Consider the following 19,362-nt stretch of genomic DNA (forward strand, 5'->3'; position numbering starts at 1 on the left):
TCCAGACATGAGTCATAGTGTTGTTGTTTTTTCTTTAGGAATTCAGTTCGTTAAATGCAGCGCGGGGTGGAAGGAGTTTTTTTTTTTTATTGATGTGTGGATGAACTTCTGAACTACTCTAATGAATGGTGAAATGCATGAAAATGTAAAACTGATGAGAAAAGACCTGCAAGAAGGTGAAATGTGAAAATGTAGGAGCAACTAGAGAAAAAAGAAAAAAACAATGCCAGAGTTAGTCAGTGTTCATAGCCGTGCCACCATTTCAGCCTTGCTTCCTTGGTAGTCATGACCCCATGTTCTTACAATTATATTAATGCTCGCAATTAAACTTACTGGAGGAGAAATTCAGAGTATCTGACTTAAAAAATAAAAAATAAAAAACTACATTCTAAACACGTTGAGAACCACAAAATACCAGAATATGAAGAAAGGAAAAAAAGTGGTTGAGAAAATGTGAATGGAAACATTTAACATACTGTTCATCTTGAATGTCCTGTTTTTTGTTCACATCTGCACAGTATTCATAATAGGTAATACGTGGGTTACATATTTCTTCAAGATTCAAGCTACCTCTTGATCTTGTCTGTACTAGCTGTAAAGGTAAACCAAACAAAAAAGTCCTATTTTGCTTAGGCAAAAGTACATCTCCACATTTTTTGCATGCTAATCACTGCTGATGTGCAAATCTCTGACGACATTACAAAACGCCATCATTTTCCTCTTTATGATACAGTGTTTTTGATGATTCTGGTTTTGTGAATTGAGTTTACTTGCTATGATTTACCAAAAATGCACTTCCACCAGCCCCTGTCACGTGTTCACTGAAGAGAAAGTTCCTGTAATTCTGTAACTGTATCAGTAATTTAAGATTTGTTCACACCTAGCGGGAGGATTGTTACAGTTGTACCTTAGTGGTACTCAAAGAGTTTTACAGTGTTTCTGATTCACCCATTCACATACTCTGCATAGTTGTTAAGACACAAGTGGTCAAATCCATTCCATGACTTTAAAACGTCGTATTAGAAGCAACAGGCATATTGTAAAATTCAGAAACATATTGTAACAGCATTCAAGAGCAAATGTCACAGTGCATGTTTAGCTCTAAATCATTATCTCCTAAATGTGTTCTTTGCTAGTGTGACCTATAGGCTGTATATTAAGATGGATAGCATATCTCTACTTCATCCCACAGTAAAAAAAAAAAAAAAGGAAAGCTAAAATGTGGTGGACATGTGCTAGGATTTTTGTACTATAATTTGAAAAGCACAGTCTGTGCAGCAGCTAGCCCATGGTTGGAAAAGTGGTATTGAGGTATTGCCCTCTGTTCAACCCAAATGTGAGAACACACCACTTGGACTTAACATCAACTTTAAAATTCTAGTTACAGTATGTTTCTTCCCCCCCCAATAGACTGGATGTGCTGTTCTTTTGCATTGATGGGCGTTGCCGTTTCAGGATTTCATTATGAGGCGTGTTTCAACTGATACAGAGAAAAATACCTTTGGACGCAAATGGATAACCCTACAACCAATCAGTCATTTTGTTATAAACAAATCAACTCCAAAGCACTCATATGACGTGTATGACTATGTTGTTGTTACTCTTCTGTCCATAACCACATAAAGCCCAGCTCAGCATATTGACTGGCCTGGCTAATTTACTCCCAATCATGTACTCCCAACAGAATGACTCAAGACCATCTTTCCCCCACAAAAAGTTTTGTGGTATTTATAGGGTTAGGGTTAGACAAGTTACACATTCTGACTTAGAGGCATATAAACACACAAAGGTTAGAAAAACTAGAGGAAATGTGACCATTCAAGGACTACAGATGGATTTATTTCCTGGTACAGTGGTTTTTGGGTAAAGTTGTTGAACAGGAGCCAGGACTTCCAGACCCCCCGGTCACTGTTGTGAAGCCATAGGTTACAAATGTCTTCATCACTGGAAATGTGGCAGATATTTTGGCTTTAGCTCTGGGGAACTGTCACGCCATCCATCCTGACATGCAGTCAATGGCCTGCAATACGATATATCCATATTATAATCTGCAGTATATTCAATATATTAATTGTGTAGTAAAACACATTGCATGGATTGAAATAAGACTTCGCAGCCCCCCAGAACAGTATGCTAACAACATGCTTTAATCAATACTCATTGCTCTACATGTGACCCTTTTGCCAATGAAAGTCCTCATTAATAAAACCCCTTAGCCATGACCCATAAAAAGGTTCCTAAAACCATGCCATTATATGTTACCCAAAATGTTCCTCCTTCTCTTTTCCATAGATTTTAAAAGCATGATTGTCAGTCACAACGAATAAAGTAAGTGTGCGCGTGTGAGGATTCACACGTGTGCAAGTGTGCTACTATAGAACTTTACTTTATGAGCTTCATCAGACAGTGAGAGGTCACCGTAAAGGTTACTGAGGTTCAAGCTTATACCCTCATTAAATGTTTTATGAGGAAGGCTAGGCAGCCATGCATATCACCTTTGCAATCCATTTCACAAAGACAGAACAGGGTAATCTATCCAACTAAGGACAGTTAGAGCCTCAGCCTTCTGGATATTTCTTCATTAGGCAGTGGCACCCAACAGATACTGACTCTGTTATTTCACTTTGTTTGACCCTCCTTTTTTCATACATTTCACTTTAAATTTATTTTACTTACTGCAATGTTATTTATGCAAATTCTATCTATAAACTGGATGAAGTAATCAAAACTACGCAATAATATTGCCTGAACTGTAATATTGCATATTCCATCCTCCAGCATTCTGCAGACAAACATAACGAGTACACTTAGTTGTTAATATTTACTTTTCCCATAACTTGGTTCTAGGGGCTTTCTTTTATTCTAATGCTTACCGATAAAGTAATGATTGCTTCAATGTACTGTAAATAAACAAATGATGAAATACTACTTTTGGGGTGTGGAGGTTTTTTGCGGTCTTTCTCAAATACTGACCACTGTTCTGTTAGAATCTTTTACCAAAACAATTAGTTCTTCCACCTTGACATCTTTTGTATATAGTGTTTTGACTACCACGCCATACCCAATGCCATTTGTGCACTTTTTTCCCTCGATACAATATTTTAACAGTCCAGTTGCCTTCCTGTAGCATTTCTGGATAAATGTTTAAAGATGTTGCGTTCAGATGTTGCTAGGTAATGGTGGGTTTTCCTATGGGTTTTGATGGGATGTTTCTCGGTTATGGTAGGTCATGGTGAGGTGGAATATGTGTTAGAATGTCGTCTCATCCATCCCTGTTTTTGGCATCTATTTTCACATGAAACTATTTCTCCTCCTGTGCATTCAACATTAATTGCACTGATGGAACTTGATGGGTGAGACCACTGCACACACTTGACAATGACTAAGTGTTAAGTGCTACACTTACACTTCTTTAAGTACAGTTAAGTCTCCACCTCTGCAGAAGACATTAGTGTTTCTGTTCTGCTGCATTTGGTGGCATTATCTCTTTCACTACTTGCTTTTTTTACTTCCTCTGTCTAAGTATAACGTTATGTGTCAAATTGCAGTGGCACACAGCACTTAAGTCTGCTGCCCTTACACTGGTCAATTGGACGTATCCTTATGCTAATTGCAAAGTGCCTGGCAAGCACATTCAAAGAACAAAATTGGCTGCCAGCACGTGTTTTATCCGATGAACGATTTTCTTGTCATTTTCCTGCTTTGAGTAAGGACAAATATAGGAGAAAAATAACTACATGTTCATGCCTGAGGCCCAGTGTTCCCATGTAATGTGAGGAATAAAAGATTTTTTATTTATAGTTTATGTATCAGTCCCATGCTATTGGCTATTGCCCCCAAACCTTTCATGGTTAATGCTTTCCTCCATCCCCCTATCACACCTATCAGCCATAAGAATACCACCACACCATGTACACACTGCACTTCACTCATCACTCTGCTTACTCGTAAAGCATAGTGACTGATTTAGTATGCAAGATGCAGACTGTAGTCTGGCCACAGTCCTTCAAACCTTTAAAACAAGTCAATGGGTAAGGAGCACGGAGGCAGTGGTTTAGTGAACAGTGAAATAGAGCCATACAATCAGAGAACTTCTGCTTCTCTTTGCAAGCAGACAAACCCATGTGGTGCACAGAAAAAGAACTCTGCTGTGCAGACCTCAGTGCTCTTTTCTGACTCTGAAGAGGTCTGGTGGTATTAAGATGTAGAGAATCTTATCTCAGCGTGTGTGTCAGTAACTAATTTACGAAAGAGCAAAGTCACAATAAAAGAACAAAAAAAAAAATAAGAGGCAGGATGGCGTCGACGGCATAAAGGAAACGGCGTGAAACATTTAGAGTGGGAGAGTAGAGGAGAGAGTCAACCTGACAGGGGCGGATTTAGTATTTTTTTCAGTGTAAGACCCAAATGAGAAATTTCTTCTCTTGCCCTGGGTCCCAGGCTCATTAAAACATATCACTACTCTTGTCATGTGGGCACCCAGCAGGAGCACGTCTGTGACCCATTCTGGTTAGTGACCATTAAAAAATATTAAGCTAGAAGAAACGGGGGGATAAAGATAAGAGGAGAGCAGAAAGCACAGAAGAGGTAGAGATGATGTTGAGGCAGACAGACAGTCAGGAGAAAAGAAGTCTGCATTTTACTGCCTCGCCTCATCTCTCAGCCTCCCTCATTCTCCCCATTTCTTCTCCTCGTTTGCTGCCATGGGGGGGTAATGTGGCATGAAATATGTACTTAAAGCCAAGCTCAGGTATTGCTATAAAAAGAAAAAGAGACTGTCTGGTTCTGTCTGCGTGTGTACCTGCTTGTGTGTACACACGTTAGTGTATGTGCGCATGTATACGCACTGCAGAATGCACCTGATTTCCTCATCTGTTCAAATCTGGACGGTAGTGAATCCGTGTGGATTCAGAAGTAAAGAACAACACAGGTTTTGTCTGTGTTTGCATGTGGCTGCGTGTGAGACAGTGAGTCAAGGCTCCCACCAGCTCACATTCACACATTCCAGGACACAGATTACTTAGGTGTTAAGACATTGATATAAACTGAAAAACACACGCTGGTTTTTAAAACAAATTCAGTTGGCAAGAGGTTGGCACAAATTTACATGGTATTTCTTGTCACCTTCTGTAAATAAATGGTTTGCACTATGTTCACATACAAATACACAAATTCTACATTTTTATCCCTACTTGTACTCTATTATTCCCATCCCTTGGAGCATCTACTCCATGTATCCAGCTTCAGACCCCGCACTAAGTTCCTCATTTTAACCAGGACTACAAGATCTGCCAAAGCTCAATCGCACGCCGGCGCGTCCATCCCACTCCAGAGGGTTAAAGAAAAACTTTGCCAAAACTTAGATGAAAAGACTGATGACCGATTAGATTAGACAATGTAAAAGCAGTAAGATGTAGTTAAGTTACGTGCCTTGACTATGTCATGGTGGCCTGCAGCCGGCCATAGCAACTTCCTGGGGTCTCTGCTGGTTGCCAGGAGACCTCACTGTAATGACAAGTCTTCCTAGTGTCATTTCTGGTTGCCTGGCAACTTCACAGAGGTAACGGGATCCAGGAAGTCACTGCACATGTAGTGAAGGAAAATAACTCCCCATAAAACCACGTGTAATTTTTATTTTTAAAGGTTTGGAGCTGCTGGCAGCAATATCTTAAACACTGCAGTGAGAAAGACTAGTGGCTTCAAGTCTTCAAGCTAAATAACTGTAAACTACAATAGGCTAATCATCAGCTACACTAAGTTAACCACCAGCTAAATTAAGCTAACCACCTGCTACCTGTAATGGTAAGAGAAGCAGTTAGGGACCAAAGGGTCACAGGTTCACATCACTCCGTGTCCATGGCTGGGATGCCTTGAGGAAGCACCTAACTCCCAAATTGCTCCCCAGGTGCTACCCACGTAGCAGCTAAGTGCTTCTAGTGTACTGTGAACGAAAGGATGGGTCAAATACAGAGATAGAATTTCCCAATAACGTATCAATAAAGGAACAATCTTCTTCTTCTTCTGCTATCTTCAGGTTAGCCTACTTATCTCAGGGTAAATAAATAAATTAATTCACAAAATTCCAACTATTCCTTTAACTGAGAAGTTTTGGTTCCCTAAACTGAATCTATACAAGTCTACGTTTATATAAATCTGTCTTTTGAGGAGGTGAAGACTGACACAGACTGACTTCAAATAGAAGGTGAAACTAAAGGATTTAAGTAAACATAAAAATGGCTAATTTAGAACGATCTGTCTCTGCCCTCCCCATTTTGTTGTCCTCCAACATCCACTTCCAGGAACTACCTCTAGTTAACTGGACGCTGTCATTTATCTTTCCACTTATCCATCCATCCACTAATTTATCCAGTCCTCTTCTGCCTCCCTGTCTCTTCTCTGATTTCCAGATAGCCTACCTCTCACTCGGACTCAGCTCATTCCAACTACAAAGAGAAAACTCCAAATCACTATCGATTCGGCTCTCATGAAAAATACATTTTGCGCATTAGGATTCAGTCCCGGCCCTCTTTTTGTATCCCCTCTACGTCTGGTCATATCCTAATCTCCTCCCTCCATTCCTCCATACCTCCTCTGCCCTCTTCACAGTGGGTGAGAGGTATATTTTCCTTCCATACATCGGCCGAGACTTCTGTCTTCTGATCGATCTCGCTCCAAGGTCCATTAGGACGAGTGTTTATGTTGGAAATATCAATACCTCTTCCCTCTGCCTCTGTCTATCCCCCTATCTATTTTATACTGCACTCTTACTCTACCTCCTTTAAGCTCCTGCCCTCCCTGGTCATCACCTCAGCATCATGATTTAGTTTTCCCACTTTGACACTTAGAAGTTTATTCCTCCAACATAGCTCTATCTAATATTACTTTAGTTTCTTTCCTCTTTCTTGCCTTAAATTGCCTGAAATTGTAAATATTGAAATTGCTTTTCCCCACATGGGGCTAGAAGAATATAGAGTGTAACGTTGTCAGAAACTTCTTTTGATACTTACAAACTCACAAACGCAAGTAAACAATAGCAATACATTTCAATTTACCTTCTCAGCTGTGCTTGGTCATAAAACATCAGATTCTGCCTGTCTGCACTGGTGGAATAAGAGAGGGAAAATGTATCCTAACAGCTGTTTACAATCTATTCAGCCTGCCATTTCCATTGGATAAGCCTGTTTTGGCTTGGCTGCCTTTGTATTTACCCTGCTAGCCAATTTGCCATGGCTATTGGTGGCCACATCCTGTCTCTATTAATATTCTTATGACACTTCAATTTGCTGTGTTTCCCGCTCATGCATCCCACTATCCAAACTGGTGACAGACACTGGCTGCTGCCTCAATCTGTGCCGCCTGCAAGAGTGTCTACGATCTGGAAAATAAATTAAATGCAAAAAGCAACACCTGCACATGGTTAAAAAAAAAAAAAAAACGAATAGGGGGTTGTTCATGTGTAGACTGCAGCAAATACACTCGCACAATTTGCTGTCCACCTCTTCTCCACGCAGCTCACGAGCACACAGTCACAGATGTAGTCACGGAAAAATCCAAAGTTAGCTTGGCATGGTTCCCTTTGTGGTTATCACATGAAAGTGCATTTGAATATCAGATTCTACTGAGCTGATACCTACACCAATCGGTCACTGTGCAATGAAAAACACCTTTCAGACAATGTTTTTGATAGGTTGGTCAATAATCAGTACTGAAAGAAACTGCAATCAAAGTTGTGAATATTTTTATAAGCATAATTTGCACACGCTGCTCATGCAAAGTACAAAAAATACTCCAAACACTTTGTTCTACGAGATGTCCAGCCAACACATTATTTTGACAAACACTGGCATACAATCTAACTATATATCAAAAATAATGCACGTTTTTGAACGAGACAAAAAATATCTAAATTGCCAACCAGGGATTAGTGTGGTGAATCTAAATGACGTGACTTTGGTAAGGCACAAGTAAACACAAAACATCCTGTGCCGAAAACATATACCCTGTATTGAAAGCATGCATATGCTAAAAGTTATAATAAACATGTGTAGTGCAGATTTATGTAGTGTAGTATGAAATGCTGGCCAAAACTAAAACCAAAAGTTGGATTTAGCCAAAAACCCAGCCCAAAGGGCGGAACCTTTTAGGGCAGAAAAATCAAAGAAAAATCGGTTGCGATCTGGACGCAACTTGGGTTTATGGATGTATGTACGTATATCTGTACTTGCACGTTAAGCTGCTCACTTGTGCTACATAAAAACACATTGTAGTGAAAGATTAGATATTGGAGACATCTTTTTGATAAAGAAAAAAAGCTGCTGCTGTTATTTTTATTTTATTTTTTTTTCATGGGTCTGGATCAGCATCATATATATATCAAGTTAAATTTAAACTATTTTTGACAATTCATAGTATATGTGAAACTAAATCAACTGAAACGGTAGCAACAGGTTTTTCAGTTCAAAGGTTAGACCAAACAAAAATCTAACCGTTTATGTTGCGATAATACATTTAATCTTGAAAAGTCTATCCGGCATCTTTTACAGATGGTTTAGACGTGCACGTATTCTCCCAAAAATCAGGGACAATGGCCAACAACATATCTCTGTCGGTGTTATTCAACTGCAGTATTTATCATCCAATCGCACCTGGACGCGAGGAAGTGGCAGGCCTAAATGCATGACAACAAACTTTCTTCCAGCTAAGGGGTATTTAAAAATGGGGTTTTCAGGACAAGCAAGCATGTGCAGCAAGAATGGCTTTATTAAATATAATCTGACTAATCTCACAAACCAGACTGAGGTTTAACCAAAGTTCCCTGCTCCGATCTGAATGTAGATCAGTTGACTTGGAAGCGGTGAACAACTTGCTGGGGCACATAATCCAGCCTTCCAGTGTTCTGTCTATCTGCTTCAGTCTATGTTCCCAGGACTTATCAGCCTCCCCCATCCATCTATCACTGCTGGTATCTGCACACCATTTTACCATACCAAGATAGGATCAAGTCTTGTCTTTGTGTGCGCATGAGCGTGTGCGTTTTTGTGCCTTATTGCTTCCAACACATTACGACCCCTCCAGTGTCAGACTCATTCTACAAAGGTCCTTATCACTGGGTGGAAATAACAACTCTACAGCCCATACAGCCCTGGGATTAATAGAGAGAGAGAGACAGAGAGAGAGACAGACAGAGAGAGACAGAGAGAGAGAGAGAGAGACAAAGAAAAAAAAGGGCGGGGGGGGGGGGGGGGGGGCTAACCAAGAGAGACAGTGGAGGGAAGAAACATGGGGAGGAAAAATGGTTAAGAAAACAAAGTTATAAAATAAGAAGAGATATAGAGAAATAAATAAAAAACAATCCCAATGTAGCTAAGATTTCATTTTCTTTTCTGTTTTTTTCCTCTGTTCTTTCTTTGCTTTGTTTGCAGTCATTATCTTTTGGATAGCAATATCTCCCTGTGGATACTGCAGCGCCTGTACATCCTTAGTCATGGATGAGGACACAATGCACCCCTGTCTCGTAAAACTTATTTGCCATTGTAAATTAGTTTTATATTGACATATTTTCTAGGTGAAAATACGTCAATGCGCGGGGGGGACTAAGGGAATGGATGAAGAGTTTCACTGCTTGTGTGAGTGAGAGAAATGGAGAGAGAGTATGGTAGTAGAGTGACAAGGACATATGCACCCAGCTGGATTCACTCTATTTCATCACATTTTTCATCCAATTTATGATAATATTCAATTTCTGTCAATTTATCTGAAACTTTTTTTTTTTCGCTCTTCCTCATTTTCTCAGGCCTTCCTATGCTCTACTCTTTATCTTTTCATTTCCCCTCTCAGTTCTTTATATTCATCACCTCTCTTGTATCTTCTCTCCTTTCTTCTCTACCTCCGTGTCTCCCCGCAGATTTCTCCCTCCCTCCCAGCAATCTGTCCTCGCGCTTTGCATCCCCTCGCCCTCCCTGTCTGTTTTCCCGGTCTACGAGGCATAAGCGGCCTCTTGTGTCAGGGTTGGCTTGACTTTGGTGTTCTGCTACTTGTTTTTCCTCTTCCTTCTCCCACCGCCTGGGTTTTGTTCCCTCAGCCTCTAATCGGCTTTTCCGGGTTTGGGTTTGTCTCTTCCTAACTTTACCCTCTCTGGTTGCCACAGGATTATCCCTGTCAAAGTGGCTGGACTTCCTGGCTTGACGATCGAGTCTATCTGCGTGTGAGGGGGTTTTCTTCTGCGCGTGTATGTCCACACGCCTGTGTGTCCTTTTTTGTTTTTTGTTGTTGGTGATGGTTTTTTGTTGTTGTTTTTTTTTTTTCTTCAACCCTGATCCTCTGTAATCGCTGTGAGACAATCCCAAAATATGCCATAGGTTCAAAGGCTTATCTGCGTGTGACAGAGAGATTCACTCAGTTGCATGTTACTAAATAAAGAAACATGTAATGTTTTCTTTATATTTTATTTTACACTGATGCACAAGAATCCATTATATATTCCATTAAAGAAAACCAAGAGTCTGCAGCCGTGCAATACTAGTGGTACTGAAACTTCACCATGCTGAAAAATCATATACAGTACCTGTTCAGATCTGCTATTAACACATATCCTAAGTGATCCAAGTGGCCCATTTACAGTACAGGTGTGAACACACCATTGAAGCACTGAAGAAGTATTTGAGATCCAATCACTTAAACCGCATTTGGAGGTAATCTGGGCCACTCGTGTCCTTTACTGGTCCCAAGCAGGTTGCTGGTCCACCGACTTAATTGACATCAATGTAGTTTTGCCTCATTCATTCAGAGGAAACAAAAACACTACTATGAATGATCACCAGAAAAGTCAAAAGTGCTTTTTAACATATTTTGACCTTGTAGCCAATAGCCACATGGAGTTTAGTTTTACAGTTTCTATAATGTTACCATGTGCATTGTTTCAAGACAGTGGCTGTCTTCTACTGCTCCCCAAGTGATGTATCCTAGCTGTTGTTTGTATACAGAGTAGAGGTTGTACCGACTTGACTTTACTGCTGTGCCATGACGCTTTAATCATGAAGTCGACTAGTCGCCGATCATGTGACAAAAACAACACGGACGCCTCCTAGAAGACAGGTGAGGAGCCCAGAGGCTTATTGCAGCAAACTAGCAGCGGGTCAAGTGTGTGGAATTACTTCACTAAGACATCCGCTAACACTAGCAGAGGAACGGTCCAAATCCTTTTGCAACAATCATTTAATGATTTCACCAAATGTCCTGCATTAACAGAGAAAAGATGCAAACCAATAACTTGTTGGTGAATTTCATGGTCAAAGTTATTAGACCTTTAGCTGCCATACATGAAAAAGACTTCGGAGATATATGGCTTATTTTATTTTATTTTTTTAACCCGGCTACACTATCCTTTCTTACAACACGCTGTGATCTGTGTATCTGCAGTGCACAGTGTTGATAAGCTCAATAAACTTTGTTTCTGTTCAGTTCTGTTGTGTTCTATTAGCTGACATTGTTGCTGTGGTTGTACAGCGTGTTTTTTGTCCTTGATGTCAATGAATGCACCAGGCGAGAGACAGACGGTAGAGCTGAGAATTTGCAGAGCCACATATTAGAAGTGTCAGACTGACTCTATGGCTGACATTAGTTTGCGTTGAAGCTTCAGTAAACTTTCAGAAAAGCCTCAGTAGCTTCCTTTGTGTGAGACGCTTCTATATGTATTCAGGTCAAGAATATAGATTTCATTGTTGCACAGTATTACTTTCTAATGTGTTTTTATGTGTCACTTGTCGACTCGACTTTCACCTCATATTAGTCGACTTCAAAAAATCTGAAGTCGTTCAACCCCTAATACAGAGCACAGAATTGTGAGCTACTAGTGTTTACATAAAGACTCATGTGGAGATAGTGAAAATTTGAATGCTAGGTGTGAATACATGTACTCGGACCTGCCCACATATGATGGGATCACCCAGGACACATGTTAATTCCACGTATGAATAGGGCACAAATCACAGGTTGATGGGAATGTCCATAACTTTGCTATTAGTATTAAAACCAAACCAAAGCATAGTTTTAAATGAAACGAAGATGGCCATGATGCCCCTGCACTGATGACACAAAAAGTAAGGCTTAAAGTAAACAGACAAAGGGGAAGTCAAATTAATCGTAGCAGTTTGATCTAAGCTGCTGATCAACCACATGGTGCTACAACTCTGAGCAGGATAGAAACAGAAGGCTTGGCAGCCATTTGGGAACTGGCATTTAGTCTCCGAGCCTCTCTCCGTCTTTTGTTCCTCTCTTTCAGCTCATTTCCATCCCTCCATCCCCTCTTTATTTAACCGGCTCTCTGTAAAGGTCCTGCTGTCAGCCTCCACCTGTCCCTGTCACTGTAAACAAAGACAACCAGGAGACACAGCACACTCTCTGTTCCCTCCCGTGTCTGCTCGCTTTTCTCCCCTGTCTTCTTCTCTTACTTTCTTTTATTTTGTCTCCTCTTGATTTTCTCCGCGCTCCCTCTGGCATTTCTCCCTTACTCTTTATCACTCCCTCTTTCTTTCTCACTTAGACACTTCTTTTTTGTTTTACTTTCATTCTGTCCCTTCCACTGTCTTAATCATTTCCTTCCCTGTGTGAATTTCCTGGCCTTGTGACAAACTTATATCATCAATGTCTTTCTTTATTTGCAGTCTCGCCGAATACTTCTGTTACTCTTTTTCTGTTCTTATAAGTTATGAAATTGAAAAGTTTACTGAGCTCACCTGAACACAAGAGAAGACGACTGTGCATCCATCCCTGTGGTGCCTCTTTCTACAGTTAAGACAAGATTTTGATATTCTGGCCTGGTTTACCACGTACAGAGCCTCAACAGACTGTGAATGTCTGCATTATGCAAATCACTTCCTGCCCGCACAAACAAGCCGGGACCAATCAATGTCAATCCCCATTCCCTCGGCCAATCAATGTCATTCCCTCTCCGACAAAACTGGGTCTAATCGAAAGGCATTGTTCCTCGGGCCCTGCATGCTAAATCAGGGCCAGAGTGTCTGAAATTTTCACATCCCACACTGTACCACATAACTTGAAGAATGTACGACAACAGTAGATGTGAGTGGACATGATGACGTAGAGAGACTGAGAGACAAAAGACAGCAGTCCTGTTTGGGTACTTTTGTTTGTGACCGCTTGTTTGTGACTTATCACAAGATTAGTAACTACTTTAAGAAGGCACCAAAGGTCAATACTTGAATGCACACTAAGTTTCGACAGGTGTCTTAGGTTATTAGATTCAAGTCATGAGGTTGCCACTTTTTCATTCCACCTCAGTTCTACGTGGCTCCAGGCTGTTGCTGAAAAAATGCCCATTCAGTTTTGATACAACGGAGGACAGAAGCAAGTGGTAAATCACCTCCTGATTTCAAAACATTGCCTCAAATAGACACATAGATATATACATATAGACACAATGAGACTGTACTGCCGCATTCCATGCTGCAACAAGTAGTTTAAATGTAGGCAACCTGATTAATTATGAATTGAAAATACAATGCATAATGAAAATCTATGTGGACTGGGCTGTAGTTCAAAAATAATAATAATAATAAAAAATACTAATTTGGTACAAAACCATAAAACAACAACTAATCCTTGCACTGCATAACTGTTTGATTATGTTACATGATACACTGCCTGGCTGAAAAAAAAGGTCACACACTCTAATATTTCGTTGGACCGCCTTAAGCTCTGATTACAGCACGCATTTGCTGTGGCATTGTTTCGATAAGCTTCTGTCAATGTAATAAGATTCAGTGTTGCATTAATTTTTCACCAAGATCTTGTATTGATGATGGGAGAGTCTGACCACTGCACAAAGCCTTCTCCAGCACATCCCAAAGATTCTCAGAGGGGTTAAGGTCTGGACTCTGTGGTGGCCAGTCCATGTGTGAAAATGATGTCTCATTTTCCCTGAACCACTCTTTCACAATTTGAGCCCCATGAATCCTGGCATTGTCATCTTGGAATATGCCCGTGCCATCAAAAAATCCATTGATGGAATAACCTGGTCATTCACTATATTCAGGTAGTCAGCTGACCTCATTCTTTGGACACATAATGTTGCTGAACCTAGACCTGAGCAAATTCAGCAACCCCAGATCATAGCACTGCCCCCACAGGCTTGTACAGATGTACTATGATGTGTGTATTATGCATCAAGTCTAGCTATTTATTACAACAAAATGTTTTAAATAAAACATATATAGAGTTTATAGGGTGAGCCCAACTCCATTTTTGACATATGAAGTATCCAGATTTCCTTTTAGGAAGTCTGGACAGAAAAAACACACATTTGGAGGTGGTTTGAAATGCTATCTCAATCGTATTCCTACAGATGCTTCTCAGCCTGGACGCTCTGGCCTCTGAAATTGGATTTTAATTAGTCTTAAGTGTCACTCACGACTCGACACACAAGGACAATGTCACACCCAGAGTGACAGAAGTGCTGAGCAGAATCTATGCTCATACTAGCAAAGTGCTATGGAGGACAACATGTTGGCGTGTCAGGAGAAGTTTCTAAACAAGCTAAGTGGTAAGGAACCAGACCATTTAAAGCTACATTACCAGTGTAGCTACACAGTTACAGATAGCTATGTAGTTACCACTGCAACCCAGGCAGTGATATCCAGTCACAAAAAAAAAAAACGATCTCATGAAAGTAAAGTGAGTCAGTCCTGAAGAAAAACAAATCTGATTTACCTGCAGTCTGAACAAATCTTTGTCGTACATACAATAACAACAGTGCTGTATTAATTTCCCAAGGGTTTACAGAGCTTCTCAATAACTATAAACACCTGTTAGACTGTCCTCAGCCTTAGCCTTCTGGTTAAAGTGCACAAAAACATCCTTCTGTGTCTGTATACTAGCTTGAGCTGTGTCATCTCTTCACTGCCACTCTATAATTTCACAATCATTGATTTGTAGTGTGTTGCTTACACTACCGTCTTTCCTTTAACAGTTTCAGTATACTGCATGAGAACACTATCAAACACTTTCCATTTCCATTAACCCAAATGTCTACATGTTAAGGAGCGATCTTTTTTTTTATTTATTGTTTTTTTGCAGCATGCATCCCCCCTCAAAACCCCAGTGTTCAGTGTTTAGTTTAATATTCTTGGCCTGCTTTTATCTTGTAAAGTGCTGGAGCTCATGCTGTCTACATGGTGTCATTAAAGTCAGCGGAGCTGGTTTTAATTGTTGGTGAATTGGTCTTTTATGACTAATGAAGCTTCTAGTATGAGCCGCTTGTACTATTTAATCAGTCATCATGTACTCTGTACCACCTACACACTCTGAAGTGAGATAATGGCAGTGAGGGAGAAGTCAGCACTGAATTGTGGGAAGTGGTAGAAATGCAGAGAGAAAGTCAGATACATGCACTTTAGTATATCTGACACACTGTAGATTACTATTACTCTCTGCTACCTGGTACAGACATACAGGGGAAAATGATCAATTTCTATGTATTCAGCATGAATCATTTTGTACTCCAAAGCTGGGAGCATTAATAACTTTGTAATGCTGATGATCCAGCAGATTAAGTGTGTGACTAACCCTTGTGTTTCTATTAATTTCTCCAAAGGAATCGCTTCTCTGTAGAAAGGCCTCTGAAGTAGCTCTCCACTGAGACCAATAAAGATGATTTCTTTAAGACAGGTGGCACAAAACTCCAGGCAAAACACAAGCTACTTTCTTGTGGAGCAAACTGAGCTGCATACCAACTCGGAACAATTCACATTGCCTTTGTGTTGCATTTCATTCTTACTTTATTTTCTGTATTTGTCATCTCTGCCCTCTGCATAATAATCGAGAAAAGTGGAAATGTCATAAAACTATTTTACAGCTTCAACGGAATAAAATTCAAAGGCGACGAGGGAGATGCTCAAACTAGACCGCAGTTTGGCGTTTTGCAGATCGATTCGAAACACTTTATTGCCCCTGACGGAAGCTTGCATTTCAACAACAAAAAGACTCTTTTTAATTATTGCCTACACTGTAAAAGAAAAAAAAAAACAGACCAGATTTTCGGAAAACATACCAGACCAAAGTGTTATGCATATACTGTATATGTTTGTATTATTTGTAATATCATTCCAATACAGTTGTAATACATAAAAGTCATATACTCTCTACAGGATAAGCATTTATAGATAATGGATGGATGAATAATTGATATCATACTTTAATGCTGTAATTTAATGAAATATGTCACAACAAGAGACAAGTAATTATCTGTTATCTGGGTTTTAGCTTAACGATAGTGACACAATGAGATGTACATGTGTTGGACCTTTTGTTGTTTGGCTTTTAATGCTTGTGTAAATTATATATTGTTGTGTCAGTGATAAAGAAATACTCTACCACCTTTACTCTTGAACACACTCTGCCCACTGAGCTGGAGAAATGACTGTGTGTATTTGGTGTCAACCTTTATTTTCAGTTATGTTTACAGTGCACACATGAAGTCTCTCATAAGCAACTCCTGAGTATGGAGGCTCATGCGGATTTGCTGAAGTCATGAAGCCACAATAGGGCTCTAATCTGCCACTGTAGCCTCTAGATGGCAAGGTAATCATTAGGCATTGCTTCCATCTGTCTTTCTGAGATCTTTCTGTGGCACTCACCAAATGCTAACACACACAATGTTATATTTCAACAGACAATAGTAGCTTTTAGTAATTTCTTCTGACTGTATATATAATGGTACATACACCGATCAGCCACAACATTATAACTACTGACAGGAGAAGTAAATAATATTGACCATCTTGTGACAATACAATGTACTTGTACCACCCACCTAGACCAGACGAGGCACCCCCACCCCATAGCAATGACACTCCTTGATGGCAGCAGCCATCCCCAGCAGGATGCAGCCTGACACAGACACACACATAAAAACAGTTTAGTAACAACTCAACCCAAAGCCCACACTAACAACATTCTGTTGCCAGACACAACATCCTCAGAAGGCCCATGTCCATTCTCTGATAAGTCACAACTGTTTTGGAGGCACAAGGGAGACCTACACAATATTAGGAAGGTGGTCATAATGTTATGCCCGATTGGGCATCTTATCTTGTATTTTTCACTTGTTTATATTTATACTCTGTTTATATTGCAAACATTTAAGACCATTCTTTAACTATTTTGATTTGGTATATATTTTTTGTGTTATATAGTATTCTGCTGCTGTAACACAACAATTTCTCTCGCAGGATCAATCAAGTTTATCGGTATATCTATGGGGCAAAATATTCAGATATGTATTTTATACCACCCAGGAGAAACAGCTCATGTATTCACATGGTCATTAGGCTGATATCATCCTGTTCATTGAACTATCAAAGGTTTACAACACCCCTCTCTGTTCCAACTGAGGTGGTTCCATGGGGCATTTTTGATCTGATAGGGCTACTATTTGGATTATTATGGGATTACTGGTGTCCATGTAAATGTAGCAATTGAAGGCCACTATAACAAATGCACGGTATTCATTTCCAGTGGGTTTTTAAGTGTGTGTATACCACCCTTGTATACGCGTGCTTGTACTTGTTCAGACTGCACATTCATGGATTCATTGCGTCTCATGGAAAAATCTTTAGCCGCTGATAGAACCTAAACAAATGTAGGTGGTCTGACTGGGTTTCTCATTACCTACCTGTCCACAAGTTATTGCCGTGTTACTGTGTATTACAATGCAAGCGTTCCCACAGAGACACACACCACGACGGGTATACACAATAGAAAGCGCCATTTGATAGAATGGGGTAATAAAGCATCGTGAGGTCAAAGGGGGGGTTGGAACAATAAGCGTAGCTACAGACCAATGTAGTGGCTGGTTCACACGGAGGTGGGATTTATGACATGGTCACACACTGAAACACACGCACAGAAACACACACACAGCAGAAACCATAAGAAACTCTATCACGGGTCTCTCATCTTAGCAGGTAGCAGCATCTCTTTCTTTCTGCCTTCGTGTCCCTGCCTGTAGCTGTATAGCTGTCTTTGCCTCTCCTTCTGTTTCACAGTGGTCTCTGCTCTATCCTCTTTCACACCTTCATCCTCTCCCACTCATTCGGTCCCTTCCCTCCTTTCTCTTCTTCTCATTCCCTCTAAGCAGTCTTTCCTGAAACCCCCTTTCATGCCTTCTCCACCGTCTCCCTGCACGTTTGCTCTTTCTCACTCTCTACAGTCTGTCCTGAAACCCTTTTATGCCTCTATGCCATCATCTCTCTCTCCCTCTTTTTCTCCCCTTCTCTCTGTCATATTCTTTTCTCTGCACCTGGCCGTGACTCTCCCCCCATCGCTGTGGTTTCCCCTCTCCACCTCTCTGACAGCTTCACATTAATCATTCCAACATCCCCAGGAAGACCGCCTTCCTCCACTCTGTCTCTTTCTCTCCCTTTCATTCCACATGTATCTTTGTCTTTCTCTCTCTGCCTCTCTCTCGCTGTCACACTTTCCCTTCAACCTGCTCCTCTCTTTCTTCCCCCACGCAGCTTGTTTCTCACCTCTCATCCAATCTCTATTTATGTATGTGTAGCAAAAATATGGTATCACCCTTCTCCCAGTTGTGTCAGGTGTATCGTATGTGGAATTATGTTGCCACGAAGTTCTGCTTTAGCTGCAACAACGCCGGAACGGCAGCGTGTATGGCAGGATGATTTATTCTACGTGAAGAACATTATGGGAAAATCTTAGCAGGCACTCAGAGCAAAAATAGCACTGAGTTAAAAAAAAATAATAAAAAAGTGGCTGCCTGGTTGGGCGCATGTTACCCAGTGGTGTTGCCTCAAGTACTGGTGAGACGAAGAAATAAGATCCTGGCGGAGTAGTTTGAGTGAAACATGCCTGACTTTTATAGCTCTTACAGACGCTAGGACACTGCACAGCTTTTTATAATACTGTACAGTAACATCAACCGTTCTCCTAGTTGACTGGCCTACATACTGGGTGGCCTTACTACGACTGCATGCAATATGTAATTATCAGACGTTTGAGGTAATCAAAAGCCGGACTGCGACACATCCAAGGCACTATCGGGACGTGCCTAACACCAAACAACAGAGAGCCATTCGCTTTGTTTCCTCACAGGCGTTTTCAGCCGTCTCTTTCACACACTCATTTGTTTTATGGCTCTCTCTTATGCTCTTAAACACTGTCTAATCCCTGATTAGTGGAGGAAGAGGGCGTTTAATGCTCCTCTCCACTTGTCTGCTGCTGAACTGTGACACACAAGAATGCACCCGCAATGCAACCGCACACCCGCACACAGACTCGCAGACAAGGAAATCCACACACAAACAACTTAAACACACACGCGTGCAA

The sequence above is a fragment of the Chelon labrosus genome (genome assembly GCF_963514085.1).
Source record: "Chelon labrosus genome assembly, chromosome: 13".
Classification (NCBI taxonomy): domain Eukaryota; kingdom Metazoa; phylum Chordata; class Actinopteri; order Mugiliformes; family Mugilidae; genus Chelon; species Chelon labrosus.